Below are 15,944 nucleotides of genomic sequence, written 5' to 3'. Positions count from 1 at the left end.
GGCTTCCAAATTACCAACGCATGACACATTTGAGATAGAAGCATCCCTGTGGGTGTGAACTAAAATCACCAGCACTGTCACGGAAACAGGACTTCTTCCCTGAACTGCAGTGTCCCAGGACGCCCGAGGAGAGGCAGGCAGAAGCAGAGTCCAGAACCCACGCTGATTTTAGTGAGAAAAGGTCTCATCGCCCTGTGAGTACTGCCTCCCAGGGACTCTGCCCTGGAAGCTCTGAAATGGGAAGCCAGGGATTGAGCACAAAACACCCTCAGTCTTCACAGTTTTATTCTCCAGAAACAAAACTGTTGGTTTGTGTAAGAGCAAAAGAATTCTGTCTTCAAACCAGGTCTCTCTGTGATTGGAATCCAAAAACAGAACATAACAAAAGAGAATCGTTATCAACATATTCATGGAATTTTTTTTTAAAAAATCACCATGAGTTTAAAGGTCTGTGTTTTCATAAGAAACCATTCTTGTCTCTTGGAATGCTGCAGATCTCACAAACTCTTCGTAATCATCAGCTAGGAAAGGAAGCTCCGATCCGCCAGGCTCTTTCCAGTCCCCAAGGCTGCCGACTCCAAGTGCAGGTGGCCAGCAAGGTGGGGAGGAAGACAGTGCCAAGCAGCATCCTGGCATAGAGCTTTTACATGCTGCTGTGGTCTCCTTTCCAATCACGACCTCCACAGAGCTCTTCGCTTCTAAATTTAGTTTTTAAAGCATGTTTCATTTCACGGATCACGTGACACTGTCCTGGGGTCACTCGGCCTCCAGCTTGATGTGGGTAAAATCGCTGTCTTCCCGTGGAGTCGTGGAATGTTACTACATGGTGTTGTCTTTACAGCTGGGAAACGGAGCACAAAATACACCATTAAAATTCAGTTATGGAAGGCATCATCCTGCAAGCAGCCAGTCTCAGAAGGCGATACTGTCTGGGTGCCATCACAGCACCCTCTACAGTGACAAAACCGTAGTGACAAGGACTGGAGCCCTGGTTCTGGGGGGGGGGGGGCGGATAGGAATTTGGGGGAGACGGATTTGCTCTGCACTCTGATTTGCGATATCAGTGGCCCCAGTCTATACCCAGAGGACTGTACCCCTGACACTGTCAGTGATGATCATAAAGTAAATTAACCAAAGGCGGGGAAATCACATCATAAATCCCATGCGGCCGACGTGCTGTCTTAGCACACGAAGCGTCACGGCTGTGTTCAGGGAAGGACAGAAAGCCTTGAGGCAGCTTGAGTCTGAGTGTCACAGCACGCAGGTGCTGCAGGCATCCTTATCACAGGGCCATCGCTGCAGCCTCCCTTCTGCATCTCCAGAAAACTCTGCCGAGTTCTCAGATTTCTTCCATGCGCAGCGATTATGGTAAAGCTACCACTGTGCCAAAAGCCCCACATCCAGTACCCAGCACAGGGACCTCTGGTGTTCAGACGAGATTCCCTCCTGAGCCCAGTGTGACCTCTGACTCAGTGACTGCTGCTGCTTGGTAGGAAAGAGTACATGGGTTGAACCCTGAAGCCTCTCATCTGCATTACAAAGAAATCCAGTTAGAAAGCCTGGCGTGGTGGCATGGGCCTGTAATCTCAGCACTTGAGAGACTGAGGCAGGAAGATCATGAGTTCAAGGCCAGCCTGGACTATATAGGGAGACCCTGTATAAACAAACAAACAGAAGAAATCCAGTTAGAAAACCTGAGTGTCCTGTCCCAAACACTGTGTGTCCCGGAGACACCGGCCACAGAGAAAGAGATACCTTAGCTCCCGAGGAGACTGCAAGCTTGTTTTTCTGGTTGGCTGTGCAGGGCCGGAGGGGAGAGGCAGGCCCCACTTCCTCGTAACTCCTTCCCAGCCAGGCACGTTGAGCTCGGTCTCTTCACTTGTAACAAAGGGGACAATAGTTTCGCAAGAGGCTGTATGGAGACTGGTCAGAGGATACACACCAGCATGCAGAATCCACCCTACCCTGCACAGAGTCAGCTCGGGAACCCTAACTGTCGTCATTACTGCTCAGAAAGGTCATCCCCCAGCCCCGAGGCCAAGCGTGTGTCTGTGGAGAAGCCAAGGTAAAAGGCAGAAAATGCTGCACCGGAAGCCAAATGATATGGTCTGAGTTTCACCCTCCAATTTCATAATATCTATTAAAAAAAACTTGTATAAATCACACTAGGGTTAATGTCAGCTCAGACCTTCTCATGCACTGATGACACTCCATAACATACCTGTCAGAAATCCCAGTTTAAAAAAAAAAAAATAGAAGATCTGTACAGAATTGTGAATGAACATCCAATTGAAAGCTAAAGAAAACGCTTATCGCTGGAGCCCAGGCCGACCTCTGCCTAAAAGCCTGTGATACAGGTTTTCTGTCACCGGGGGGCGCGCGGCGCTCGATTGTAAAATACCCATCTGGGCTTTGGGTTTTAGTCGGTTGATTTGTAGCTAAGGAATAAAACAATCACCTTCACTTGACAGTCGGTAGCTGAGGAGGTGAAGCCTCAAGACAGAGTGGGTAAAGGGAAAGTCCACTTGACCAGCCTGATGCCCTTTCTTCCCATCTGTGTTCCCCAAGATTAGCCCCGTGCCGACCTACACCCTACTTCCTCTGGTCACTGCATTCGGAGCCTCTTTTCCTCCTGCGCTCTTGCACCTGGCTCTCCCAGTTCCTGAGTCCTAGGCACAGACCTCCAGCAGGAAGTGAACCTGGTCCTTCCGGATATAGTTCAGGTGGGGCACCGCACCTGCCTGCAGCAGCCTGCAATCCTCTCTGAGCTCTGGAAGATTCTTCTCCTCCAGAGCTGTGATGAGAACAGTATAAAAGGTAGAAATGCTGCTTCCCACCCTGCCGGTTTTAACTGAAACCCTAATGTCTGCTGGCCTTGGGAAATGGGAGTGAGATGGGGTTGCTGCCCTGGACGAGCTCCCAGACTAATTAGTGCAGCTTCAGCACAGAAGGGACAGGAACGGACTCAGAGAAGTGAAGTCTTCGAAGGAACTTCAGAGACTGAGTCTCAAGCATGAAGCCTTCTCCTCTCTTACTACTGCAGGCATCTGCGGGAAGTTCTGTGCTGAAACCCAAAGAGATGCCAATGGGATGCCCAGGGAGACGGAACACCATAAGCAGCCGCTCGTAAAAGGAGGAAGACCATGTCCGCGTCTCCACCAATCTCAATTTCCACACGGGCCCCACCTGCTTGGTTTTCCACTGGGGCACTCAGGTCCACAGAAGGAAGAGGACCTTGTCAGGGGACCCAGCTAGGAGACCGGGGCAAGCTTCCAAAGCATCAGAACCAGGGGCAGCTCAGTCCGTGGCGAAGGGGACAGTCCTGAGTCTGAAACCAATATGTTTCTTTGTTTTCCATTATTTCCCTATGCGAGTTGTGCTATGTACTCAGAGCTCTGTGTAACGCACGTGAGGAGCAAAGCATAAAGGTGTAAGGTGGAGAAGCTCTGTGGGTGCCTCTCCTTGCCTGCCAGAAAGCACCCAAGACCCTCACTGCTCCCTCTCCCGTTAGTCTCCCCGATTCCCATGGCTCGGGGGAAGAGGGGTTCTGTGACCTCCTCTCTCACCTACTGCAGGTCTCCCCAAATCAGCAGATTGTCAGGAACAGGAGCACGGACCCCATGCCACCCCTGAAGCCCTGTGGTGCCTGGGTACCAGCAGCTGGGCTCCCTGTCACCACCCTCATGTGTCCTTCCTCATGGTACATCACCTTGGCAGCTTGAGACAGCCTTTGTGCCATTGATGGCAACAGAGAACCGGCACACACCCCAAGACACCCTCTCCCTCCCACATGCCTCTGTGAAACATTCACCAGTGCACGCTGCACACCTGCCTGGTAAGGTCCCAGTTTCCGGTACCCTGTGATGACCTCGGTTCCAGAGACAACATAGCCCAGATCTGTGTGCGGCTTCTGAAGTAGCCTAAAACACTTGAGGTGCAAGGTGGAGTCTGTTGTTGGTCTTGTACTCCGTGGTCAGGCAGACCTCAGCCTCCTGTCTATACATGGGGGACCCCACCCTGGCCTCCCGCCCTGGACCCTGCTTCCTGTTGCTCCTGGCACCATGGCCACCGCACCCAGGAGATGGGAGTAATTACTTAGCCCTCTACCCATACAGAGCTGGACTGTGCTCCAGTAAGGACACGAGAACTTGTGTTTGTTTGCAAGAGAACCCACTGGGACATCCATATGCGGAAGGGAAGGAGAATCATCCATGGCTTCCCATCCACTGGGGTAGAAAAACCCTCTTACAAAGAGTCAGTTGTGCTCACATCAATGTATAACAGTGATGAGTGGCAAAAGGTAAAGCTGAATTCAAAAAAAAGCAGCAAGATGAGGAAAAAAATACGTTTCTCAGAATTCTGTCCAGAAAACAAAATGCATTACTGGAGAGAGGGTGGCGAAGACTCGGGTGGGGTCAGGTCGACCTCCCACGGCAGCATCGGAGCCCACGGGAGCTAAGCTATGTGTGAGGCCTGGGTTGGACCTTTCTTAGGCCAGAGCTGAAGCGCTGGTGGCCACAATGGGCAGGCTGGGCACTGCGTCCTGCCCTTTCCTCGCCTCTCCGCTCTGGTTGGTGAACAGAACCGGCCAGGCGTATTCTCTGAGCATCCGGAACACAGTGACCCACTCAGGAGGCTCAGGATCTGACCCAGCCCCGGATGCAGGATCAGGGCAGCATGGAGTTTCTCCTGTTCAGTGCTCTGCTCCCCTGACCAGCACCGGGGCCCTGCTGTTACAGGCAGCGGAGTGAGTTAGAGATATTCTAGGCAGTCCAGACAGGGCTGGGCCCTCGGAGGAGCCAGTGCAGAAGACCACAGATACTTTGCAGCCTTGGAGGAGACAGACACCTCTGCTGTGGGCCAGATCTCAGTACAAAAGACAAAGCAAATGCAACCACAGCCTAAGTATAAACACCAGGGATTGATACTCTAAATAGGTATGGATCACCTTGCGGCAGCCAGGAGCCATCATCCCAACCCTTTATGAACAGAGTCACTGCTCTTTGAGTGTGCTCGCTTGCTGTATGACTAACTTCCCCATTTGTCCCTGATTTGGCCAATTTTCCCTGAGCAATTAATCTTATTGATTGACCACAGTTCTGTCCCACCTTGTGAGTTTCCATCTTTTTTCCCCACCTTGGACCCACCTTACCTCATGCTCTACAAAGTCCCAAGAAAAGACAGTCTTTGGTAACCCTCTCCGGACCCCTTCCATCTCTCTCTCCATCTTCTGTCTTTCTTTCTCTCCATAAATATACTTTACTCTTAGCCTCCATTGTTCCTAAAATTCGTTCTTTGATTTTAAAGGCCACAAACCCGTACCTGACATCCAGTAGGCTGGGAGTTTCATTCCCCTGTATCCCCAGGGCTTTGTGCTACCCAAATGATTCCTGTGGGCAGCTCCTCCTCACCTGAGCCACCACAGCCTCTCGCTTGCCTGGACCGCGGATACAGCAGCTTCCTGACGCATGCCCACGTCCACTCCATGCTCTTCCACGCACTACCCTCCTTCCCTGCTGTGTTCTGCAATCTGGGTCACCACACCCTTTTCTTCACACTCCGCCAGCGCCTAGAACAGAATCCGAGACCCTCAGCATTGGCCCGCAAACCTAGCTGCTCTACAGTTTTCTCCAAACAGACCATCTGCCACGTTCCTTCCCTCCCAGATGCCAGCCACAAAGATTTTCCTTCCCTTTCTCACTGTCACAGCTGTGCCAGGGCCCGCCCTCCCCAAGTCTGCAGAAGGCTGGCTCCTTATCTCAGTGCAAAGGTCACGGTCTCCAAAAGGCCTTCCTGATTACTGGTAAAATTCCCCTGCAGCTTTCTCTCTAGCTTGCACTGTATTACTTTCTTCCTATTCTTTATCACCAACTGAAATTGTATCATTAACAGCTCTTCCTTCACACATTTATTGTCTATGTTTTCCTCTAGCGTCTGAGTCATGAAATCAGCAAAGACCTTGTTCTCATTCGTGTCTCTGGCAGCCGGCACAACACCTGCTGATGGTAACCAGTCCACAGACATTGGCTGGAGAAATTAAGGAATTTCCGGTTGTTGATGTAAGCTCTGGATGTTAACAGAGGCACTGCGCCCTATTAGGAATAACGATGCTTATAAATACATTGTCTAACCGATCTTCTTCCCCATGGAGAGGGAGACACAGAGATGTTAGCTTCACCCCTGGACTGAGGTCAGAAATTCCAAAAAACTCCTTCCCTTACTCTATGAAGGCAGCTGTCCTTAACTCTGCTTCTCCCAGGGTACATTATCTTGCTGATTCCTGGATGTGGAGAACAGGCTGGGGCCCGATCAGAGACACCGGTTCCTCCTCCACACGGAAAGCTGATGACCAGAGGGTTCCAGCGTGTAGTCTCCCTCCCTCAGCCATCCCCACCTTGGTGCCATACCTCACCGGCTGTTTGTGTGTGTGTGTGTGTCCCTCCACGTTGTGCTGCCATGGCCAGGAAGCTCCTAATCTCCTTGGCTATCAACTCCTGTTCTATTTTAGTCCTGGGGATTTTCTCGCCCCCCCCCCCAGTCTCTGAAGAAACCTAAATTAGGCAAAGCAGGTTTGGTCTGTTTATTTTCAGGTTCCCTTAAAGGGGAATCTCAATGACAATCAGATTAGAAGATGCCATTCTCCTTCCCTCTTTCTCAAAGAGAAACTCATCCCTGGTTGGAACCCCAAATCCAAGATCCGATCTTTAGTGCGAACGCTGATATCCTCCAGGTCTTGCTGAGCCTGCCCTGAAAAGACAGTGTTAAGGAAAATTGATGGTCGACCTCTCTACACCACTGCTGATGCAGTAAAGAATGTTCCCTGAGGGGCTGGGGGTTTAGCTCAGCGGCATAAGCACCTGCCTTGCAAGCAGGCGGTCGTGAGTTCGATCCCCGGTACCGATAAAAATGAAAAAAGACCAAAAAAAAAAAAAAAAAAAAGAATGTTCCCTGAGCTCTCTTCCCCATAGCACACAGGAAAGAGCACTGTGTTTGGTGGCCTGTTAGTGGATCTGTTAGATGAGAAACCTTATTCAATATCATTCTTGAAATTTTAGCTACAGCGAGTAGTGCAAAGGAAAAATTAGGGCTACAAATAGAAAAGAAAAAAGTCAAATCACCCTTGTTTACAATTATGACCCAATATTTAGAAGGCCCTAAAGGCTTTACTAAAATCCATTTCAATCTGCAAATGAATTCAGCAAAGTAGCAGGATTTAAAAATCAACATGAAAAACTCAATAGTTTACTATTGATAATAAACTAACTGAGGGAAAAAAATCAGGAAAACAATGCTGTCCACAAAACTTCAAAGAAAATAAAATACCTAGGGGTTGATCTACCAAGTAATTGAAAGACCTCCACGATAAAAATTTCAGAACACTGAAGAAGAAATTAAACAAGATACCAGAAGATGTAAAGATATCCCATGTTCATGGATTGGGAGGATTCATATTGTCAAAATGACCCTAGTACAAAAAGCAACCTGCAGATTTAATGCAATCCCTGTAAAAATACTGACATTGCTCAGGAACACTGGAAAAAATCCTGAAATGGAAGCACAAAAGACCCAGAATTATCAAAGCAATCCTAAATAAAAAGGCAGAAAGTATCATAATCTCCAATTTCAAGTTATACTACAAAGTCATAGTAAAAAAAAAAAAAAAAAAAAAAAAACCCAGAATGTTATTGGCACAAAAATAGACCTGTAGATCAATGACACAGAGCAGAGACAAAAACAAACCCACACAACTGCCCATCTGATTCTGGACAAAAAAGCTAAAAATATACATTGGATAAATGACAGCCTCTTTAGCAAAAGGTCCTTGGGAAACAGGAATCCACTTGTGGAAGACTGAAACCAGAGCCCTATCTCTTACTCTGCATAAAAATCAATTCAAAACAGATCAGAGACCTAGATATAAGACCCCAAACTTTTAAACTGCTAAAAGAAAGCACACAGGAAGCATTGAAGCTACAGACACACGCAAACATTTCTTGACTAGTAATTCAATAGCTTAGGCAACAATAGCAAGAATCCACACGTAGGACGACATTAAACCAGAAAGTTTCTGTCTGTACAGCATGGGGAACAACTAATGGCTCCTGCTTCCAAAAGGGGAGAAAATCCTTCCCAGCTGCTCTTCCAGCAGAAGAGTAATATCCAGAATATATAAAGAACTCAAGAACCAAACACCAACAAAGCAAACAGCCCGATCAATAAATGGACAAATGAACAGATGCTTCTCAAAAGAAGTGAAAATGGCCAGTAAGTGTATGAAAAGATGCCCTGTGTCTTTAGCCATTAGGGAAATGAAAATCAGAACCACGCTGAGCTCCCATCCGAATGAGTATCACTAAGAATACGGTAAACAATATCTGCCATCAAGGATGCAAGAGAAAAGGTACTGCTGCTACAGTGCTGGTGGGAATGGAAGTGAGCATGGAAATCAGTGTAGAGGTTCCTCAAAAGCTAAAAACAGAGCATCCATTTGATCTGGCTACACCCCTCCTTGGTGTTACCGTCCATGGACTGTGGGGAAAGCTGCGTGTCCACGCTTACTGCAGCGCAGTCCACTGTAAGCAAGATATGGACCCAGCCTGGACGCCCATCCACACAGAGGGACACATAAGGAAGCTGTGGGCCACATACACAGGACGATTACTCAGCCACCAGGAAAGATGAAAGTCATCTGCAGAAAACAGATGAATCTTGGGCCCATCCCACTGAGGGAATGAGCCAGCATCAGAAAGATACACGTCACATCTTCAACCGAATGGGTGGAATCTGGAAAAGACAAGAAAGCAGAGGGGGACCTGGGAGGGGAAGCCGCAGGGTGTGATGGGGGCCCGAGATGAGCAAAACACACACATTAAGGCTATCCCCAGACAGTGTGGGAAGAAGGGAGGGCCAGGCAAAGCAGGGTGGGGTATAAACAAAACCGCACGCCACATTATGTCATCTGCTGGCTCCAGAGTCTTCAACGGCTTCCGTGTGCACTGTAATAAAATCCCAGGTCCTCACAAGCTTGCAGAGTCACTGTGAACTGGCTCTGCCACTTTTCTAGGGCTCACTGGGCTCTGGGGCTTTCACTTTTCCTGTCCTTCCTAACCCCTGAGAGGTACCGAATTAATGCATAGACACACACACACACACTAAGATCACTGTGCTACTCATTCTATTAGTTCATTGAAAGCAACGTTAGTGCTTATATTGTCTGGTCAATTTTGCACACCTCTCTCTGGTCATCCGAGCAACTATTTTGAAGGCAACAATATGCAATCTAATAGCCACTGTTAAATTCCTATCATCTTACTTTAAAATTATCATTTTTATTGGGGTTTTTTATTATCTTTAAAATAAATATAAATGAAAATAAATGCACCAAACTCTTACTGTACTGTAGAGAAGTCTTACTGCACTGCAGTGCTCTGGTTCACTGAAAAAGTAGCAAAACTGATCTTATGTTCCACTGTCTGGGGCAGAAACTGCTCAAAAAGCGTGGCTCCAGGAGGCCCAGCCACAAACGCAGCAGGCAGGGTCTCCGTATGCGGGAAGGCTGGCAGCCCTGCACCGTCTCCTACCGGGAACAAAATCGCAGTTGCTGCTGGACAGTCAGCGAGAATAAAAGAAGTCTGGGATCAAAGCTTCAGTGTTTTCACCAAACTCAGCGAACAGACAACAGCTTTATGCAATGATCATCACCGCATGTTTAGGAAAACTGCAGTGTTTACCAATCTGCCCGCTAACTGACCTCTCATTCCCAACACTGCAGTGTGGGGAGAGATCCCCATTGCTTCAGACACTCTTCACCCACTCCGCAGCTTCCCGCAGCCTCTATCTCACTCACGTGTGAGTCATTCAAATCGTCAGGTCCCCAGTTTGGCATCTGTAAAAGGCTTTGGGAAGCTTTTGAATAGCAGGCCCTCAAGTTAAAAGCTGTCACCAGGAAATGGGAGGAGAGGGTCATCAGTAAACCATCCTGTCTGTCCTTCACCTCCGGGTCATCAGTGCTACACAAACTCTCTCCCCCAGCCACATCCCTGTCTGCTGAATAGACACCTTGGCTGGGCAATGAGGAGGGAGACCCCACTCAGGCAACAAAGCCAGACAGCCACGCCTCAGTGCCTCACTGAGTTCCTCTTTCTGGACAGAAATGCTCTTAAAACAGTCTGCTGTTACCTCAGGGCTGGCCCAGGGCTTTCAGATAAGCAGGGATCTTCCATCAGTGCAGTTTGCACGGTAAACACACCTCTCTTGGAGCTCTCCCGGAAGGCTTCCCCCCAGCCAGCTATCCCAGCAGACCGGCCTGGCGCTGGCATGCGGGGCAGCTGCCTGGGAGGGGCCCACGTGACTGCAGGTTTGAAGGCCAAAAGGTGGACGTGGGTGACTCTGTCAATAACTTGCCAAGGACAGGAGCAGGGATTCCCTTCACCAAGGCCAGTGATCACTGGACTGCAGGCGGAGCCAGCAGCCTCAGATAATACAACTTCTCCCCACTGGTTTAGCCTCAGATAACACACAGCAGCCTACCTACGCCAGCAGGACGTAAGAGAAACGGGGGGCGGGGGGGGGGGTCCATAGAAAGCACTGTCTGTAGCATGAGAAATAAAAATACAGGGAAGAGAGGTAGGTGGCTGGGAAATTCACTGAACACTTTTATGGGATGTTGGTTGAAAGATATGAAAGCCTCAAGCAGAGGCGTGAGCAAAGATATGACACTTCAGGAGCCATCACTAACTCACGCTGCAGAGCTGGGTGAGTGGGGTGTAGAACCCTCCTTTCCATCTTCAACAGAGTGAGACATTTACGCCAGCAGAGAAAAGTCCACCGAGCCAAACCCGGGTCAGCCTGCCACAGGCTGACCGTGACAGCTGTGTCACTCCTTTTTATTGTTCCTCCTTTTTAAGTAACACCCTTGACTGACTGGGATGCATCTGCAGGTCAACAGGTGAAGCGCTGAGCTGCCGGGCAGCAGAGTTTCTGTGTCTCTGATCACAGGAGCCCTGGTGTCCAGGCTACCGGAGGTAAACAAGCCTTGTCTCCAGTGCTGGACGAATTGGAAACAGAGATATTTAAGGAAAACCAGTTGTCATCAGCACAGCAGAACTGGCCCAACACATGCTACTAAGGATTCGTTCTGTGCTGACAACTTGAAAGAAATGGGGATTTCTGACCTGACAACTGATTACTGCCTTGCTGAGTCTTGGAAGGTCTCCACGTAGGAGAAAGGAATAATAATTTTAAACCGGGTGTGGTAGTATATACCAATAATTCCAGCGCTAGGGAGGCTGATGCAGGAGGATCGCTTTAAGTTTGAGGCCAGCCTGGGCTTCATAGTGAGTTCAAGGCCAGCCTGAAATACACAGCGAGAACTTGTCTCAGAAAGAAAAGAGAACAAGAGAATAATAATTTTAAAGGCTTGCATTTGTAAGGAATGTCCTCCTCACAGAGAATTGCCTGTCTTCTATGTCCCGGCCCAGCAGACCAGCTGAGGAGCTGAAAGACAGAGATAAGTCCAGCTCCTGGCTGGGGACCGGCCCTGTGGTCCAGAGTGTTCTGGCTCTCGAGTGGCCTTCAACCTGACTCCAGAGAAGGCAAAGTGACACCTGGCAGTGTATGATACAATTACCATGTTGCTTTAGATCACATTTTGTTTCTAACAAGTTACACAGCGAAGTAGAAAAATATGCTCAAAAAATACCCCGAACAGTCTCAGATCTCCTGATACAAGCAGGTGCACTTCAGAAGAGCGCCCAGCTTTCCCTTCTTCCTCCCTCACTCTTCCCTGTTTCCTCTTTGGTATCCAAATCCCTAACCTCTGCATTTTCAACCAGAAAACCCTCTGAAGAACTGCAGCGTGGCGTTTGTCACCACAGCTAAGTCAGTGCATGATGTTTGCCTCCCTGAAAGGTGGGAAGATCAAGCCAGCACTGACTTAATATTTTCAAATGATTTTTGAATTCGCAGACTGCGGAGAGAGAGAACCAGGCCTCACCAGGAAGTGAGCCCTGCCTGGAAACCGTGTGATTTTAATTGTTTCATTGAGCTGGGGTTTTCTTTTCTTTTGTTTTGTTTAACTCTGATGGTTCGAGCAGCTATTTGAAAGATAGCAAGACACATCGTGGAAGCCACTATGTATTTACTCCTGGCATGTTTTGATGTCCTTTATTGCATTCATCGTTTTGTTTTTATTACTTTGTTTCTATTCTGTTCTGTTCAATTTTTACCATGTCCGAAGGTATCTGCAGCTATTTTGAAGACAACAAAAGCACTGTGGTCGCTACTGTTGCTGTCGTAAGGTTTGGAAGTCCTGTATCAATTATTCTGGTTTATTCTGATTGATTTTATTCTGTTTTATTTTCCTTGGTTTTTTCCACTTTAAAATAAATAAATAAATAAAATGATTTTTGAGATGTAAGCAGAAAAAGGTGTCTTCAAAAAAAAGATAAATTGAGATTTTTTTTTCAAACTTATTATTCTTTTAGTTCCAAAACAAAAAAGTAGACACGCCATTAATCCTACATGGTGAGACCATCAGACTACTGATGAGCCTTCTGTCTTTGCCCCTTCTTTTCAGCTTTTATTTTTAGTAGTTCATATTTTTCGTTGTTTTCTTTTGGTACCGGGGATCCAACTCACAACCTTGCGCTTACCCTGCAGGTGCTCTTGCCACTGAGCTAAGTCCCGGCCCAGCCTTTTGTTAGTCCATGCTGGTAGCGCGTGTTTACATCCCTGCGTGGAGTTGGCAGTGTGTACACAACATACCTAAGGGCTCTTTCCACCCCATCTACCCTTCCTTCTCCTGTTCCCCTTCCTGCCTGAGAAAGATCTATTCCCTATTTTATGCCCTTTATCTTTTATTTTGTACTTTATTCTCTTACATGAGAAACCATCCAGTATTTAACTCATGGGTCTGATTTATTTCACTGGACACTCACTGTGGCCTCCAGGTGCATCCGCTTTCCTAAGGATTCAAGTTCATCCTGCTTTACAGCAGAGTAGTGCTCCATGGGTATACAAAAACATTACATTTTCTTTATCCATTCAGCCGTTGATAAATTCAGAGGCCGCTTCCAAGATCTTAACTAGCATGAACTGTGCTACATACAAGGGTTTCAGTCTTCGGTTCCCCGAGGTTTCCACATCAACACCCATGAAATTAGAACAATCTTCTCTTCCTTCAAATTTTAAGAAATAATGCACGCAGGTGCTGATAGCCATGTCTGCTCTCCACTCTCTCTGAGCTTCCCAGAAGAAGCAGAAGCGAAGACAGAGGAGAGGGGTGTGGAGGAGAGGAGTCAGACTCCCCCATCAGATGCCCCACAGCCTCTCCGGTGCCCGAGCACTGGTGCCCGTCCACAGCTGGGAGGCAGCCACCACTCCAATCTCTGATCCCAGTCCCTGATCCATGCAGACGCTCCCTGCACAAGGTTGGCCCTAGCAGTACTCAGCCCTTGGTCTGCAGGTCCTGTGTACTCACTGACAGCCATGGGTTGAAAATATTTGAAGACAATCCAGGCAGAGTGGCACCCACTTATAACCTCAGCTCTGTGGGAGGCTGAGGCAAGAGGGTTGCAAGCTGGAGCCCAGCCCAGGCAACTTGGTTAGAGCTGTCAGGAAATGAAAATTAAAAGCCTGGGGCCTGGGACTGTAGTTCCCCATACTGGAAAACAGAAACTGTCTATACTGAATATGCAGAGTTTTTCTTGTCATTTTTTTCTTAAATATGCAATGTGCCACTCAGCATTTACATTATTTCAGGTATTGCTAGCCATTTAGAGAGGATTTAAAATATACAAAATAGCGGACATAGTTACAGGAAGATACTATGCCCTTTATTCATTTATTTTGGCTTTTTAAAAGCAGGGTCTCACTACATGGTTAACACTGGCCTCAAACTCACAATGATCCTCCTGCCTCAGTTTCTCTGTGTCCTGGGATGAACCACCATGCCCAGCCTTACTGCAGCATTTTAGGGACAGGACTTGGTGGCCAGAGGCATCCTGGAACTCATCCCCATGGAGGCCCTAGGGAACACTCTATGTCCCTCTCAGCTTGCAGAATGGCCCTTGGATGCTTCAGTCCAGGAGTGTCACATTGTAACTCCTGAAAAGTCTGCACTTTCCCCAGAGTGGTGTCTTGGTTACTTTTCTCTTGCTAGGACAAAATACCCAACACCCATACTGAAAGAAGGAAAGGTTTATTTAGCTCCAAGTCTGTGGAGGTTTCAGTCCATAATCAGCTGGCTCCACCATAGGATGGCATGGCACAGGGGCAACACTTCAAGGTAGCTGAACACAGCAAAAGCAGCCAGAGCATGAAGGCAGGGAGCCAGTCTCTTCTCCTCCCTTACATTGTACACAGGCCACACACACACACACACACACACATATATCCAGGTACCCGTAGACTCACAGAATCTCCTTGCAGTCCTAACGCACAGGAAGAAGATGTTTACAAAGTCAAAATCCTGGCTCCCTGCTGAGTCTCTCAGTTCAGCTTCTAAACTCCCCAGGTTGACACAATGTATCAACCGTGACAACTGCCTAACAGGGGGCTGCTGCACAGTAAGGTGAGCAGAGGAGCAGATGAGGAGGAGCCCAGGACCACTACTGTGGTGCATGGAGCTGAAGCTGGAGCTGCCACCACTGGCCTGGAAATCCCCCTTCTACACACTCATCCTGGGAAGTAACTGGCCAAGCAAGGAGCCAGTTCACCAGCACAAAAGCTGCAACGGGAACTCTCAGGAGCCACTCGGATCCCAACAGGAGTGATCTATTAGTGGAACACAGCTCCAACAGCTACCAGGGGAGTGGGGGCTGGATGCATGCTCAGGAGACCCGAAACAGCAACAGAAAAGAAAGTAGTCTGTGCTGCCTTGGAAAGACGACCCGTCCTAGTTAGAAATAAAAAACAGAGTCCACGTATGACAGCCCAGTGTGTGAAACAAAAGAATCGGGTTTTCCCCACAGAACGCACAAGAACCTGTGATTTCCAGTGAGTGACTGAAAGAGTTACAGGTAAATAAACAGGATCCTCAGAGTCATGCAGACCAGCCACGGATCTTCGTGAGAACCTGTTGCATTGCCCTGGGCAGGCTGGGGCCAGAGAGGGGGACAGAGCCAGTAGCTTCCTGTGGCTTCGTGTGCAAAGCTCAGACTCCTGGGCACCTGCGGGAGATGCCTGGAGAGCCCAGAGCAGTGTTGTCCTTACATCAGCCAGGCTGTTTGTAAAAGAACTAAAACTTTTATGCCTTTTTCTCCCCCCTCCCTTGCTGGCCACCCACACGGCAGTGTGATCAAGATCGTGTCATAGGAGAGAGAAGGGAGACTGCTCTTATCTGCTGCCTGCTCCTCATCTGGACAGGGCTGGTGGGAACTTCATTCATCAGCCTGATCAATCTCCGCCCCAACGTCTTAAAAATGCACAGAGAAAGATAAACAGAGGTTGAATGCATTTTCAGAGACTCCAACACTCCCTTCGGTTTCTCAAAGCCCATTTTCTGGGTCCTGACTAGGTAGCTCCAAGGCAGAAAACACAGAGTGGGTGTGCGTGTGCATGCATGCTTGTGTGTGTGCATGCATGTGTGTGTGCGTGTGTGTATTCGAGTGTGTGTGGCACGTGTGCCCCCTATGGATCCCCAGGAGGGGCAGGGCCTGGAAGACAGCTGCTTGCTCTCACAGGGCCTGACAGGCCTGGAAGGAAACACGGCCCAGCTTCTGAATATAAACAGGAATTAGGAAAGCAGAAGTAGATGGAATAAGCACCATGACCGAGCGGCCTCCCCCAGATCACAGGACCACCCCGCCTTGAGCCCAGTGCCCGGCCCCGTGTGAGAACCTGGACGCAGAGGCCACGTCCTGCAAGGGGAAGCGGGGGTCAAGTGGGCCTGGGGAGCTTTCCAAATATTATCTTTTTACTCCAGAAACCTGCCCAGCAGCCAG

The 15,944-nt window shown here is 48.6% G+C and overlaps 1 long non-coding RNA gene across 1 annotated transcript; it reads right to left on the bottom strand.

Annotated features, from left to right (window-relative positions):
- Positions 1 to 268: 268 nt before the first annotated feature.
- Positions 269 to 10,435, bottom strand: LOC106026525 (uncharacterized). Its single transcript, XR_001200162.3, has 4 exons — positions 10,180 to 10,435; positions 5,412 to 5,569; positions 1,756 to 1,878; positions 269 to 1,654 (listed from the first exon to the last, which is right to left on the bottom strand). It is a non-coding gene; the product is annotated as an uncharacterized LOC106026525 (long non-coding RNA).
- Positions 10,436 to 15,944: the final 5,509 nt, after the last annotated feature.

This window comes from Cavia porcellus, unplaced genomic scaffold (genome assembly GCF_034190915.1).
Source record: "Cavia porcellus strain 051 isolate PalLab524CR breed Dunkin Hartley unplaced genomic scaffold, mCavPor4.1 scaffold_9, whole genome shotgun sequence".
NCBI lineage: Eukaryota > Metazoa > Chordata > Mammalia > Rodentia > Caviidae > Cavia > Cavia porcellus.
Note: the sequence above shows the minus strand (reverse complement) of the source record. Positions and strands in the feature narration are given on the sequence as shown.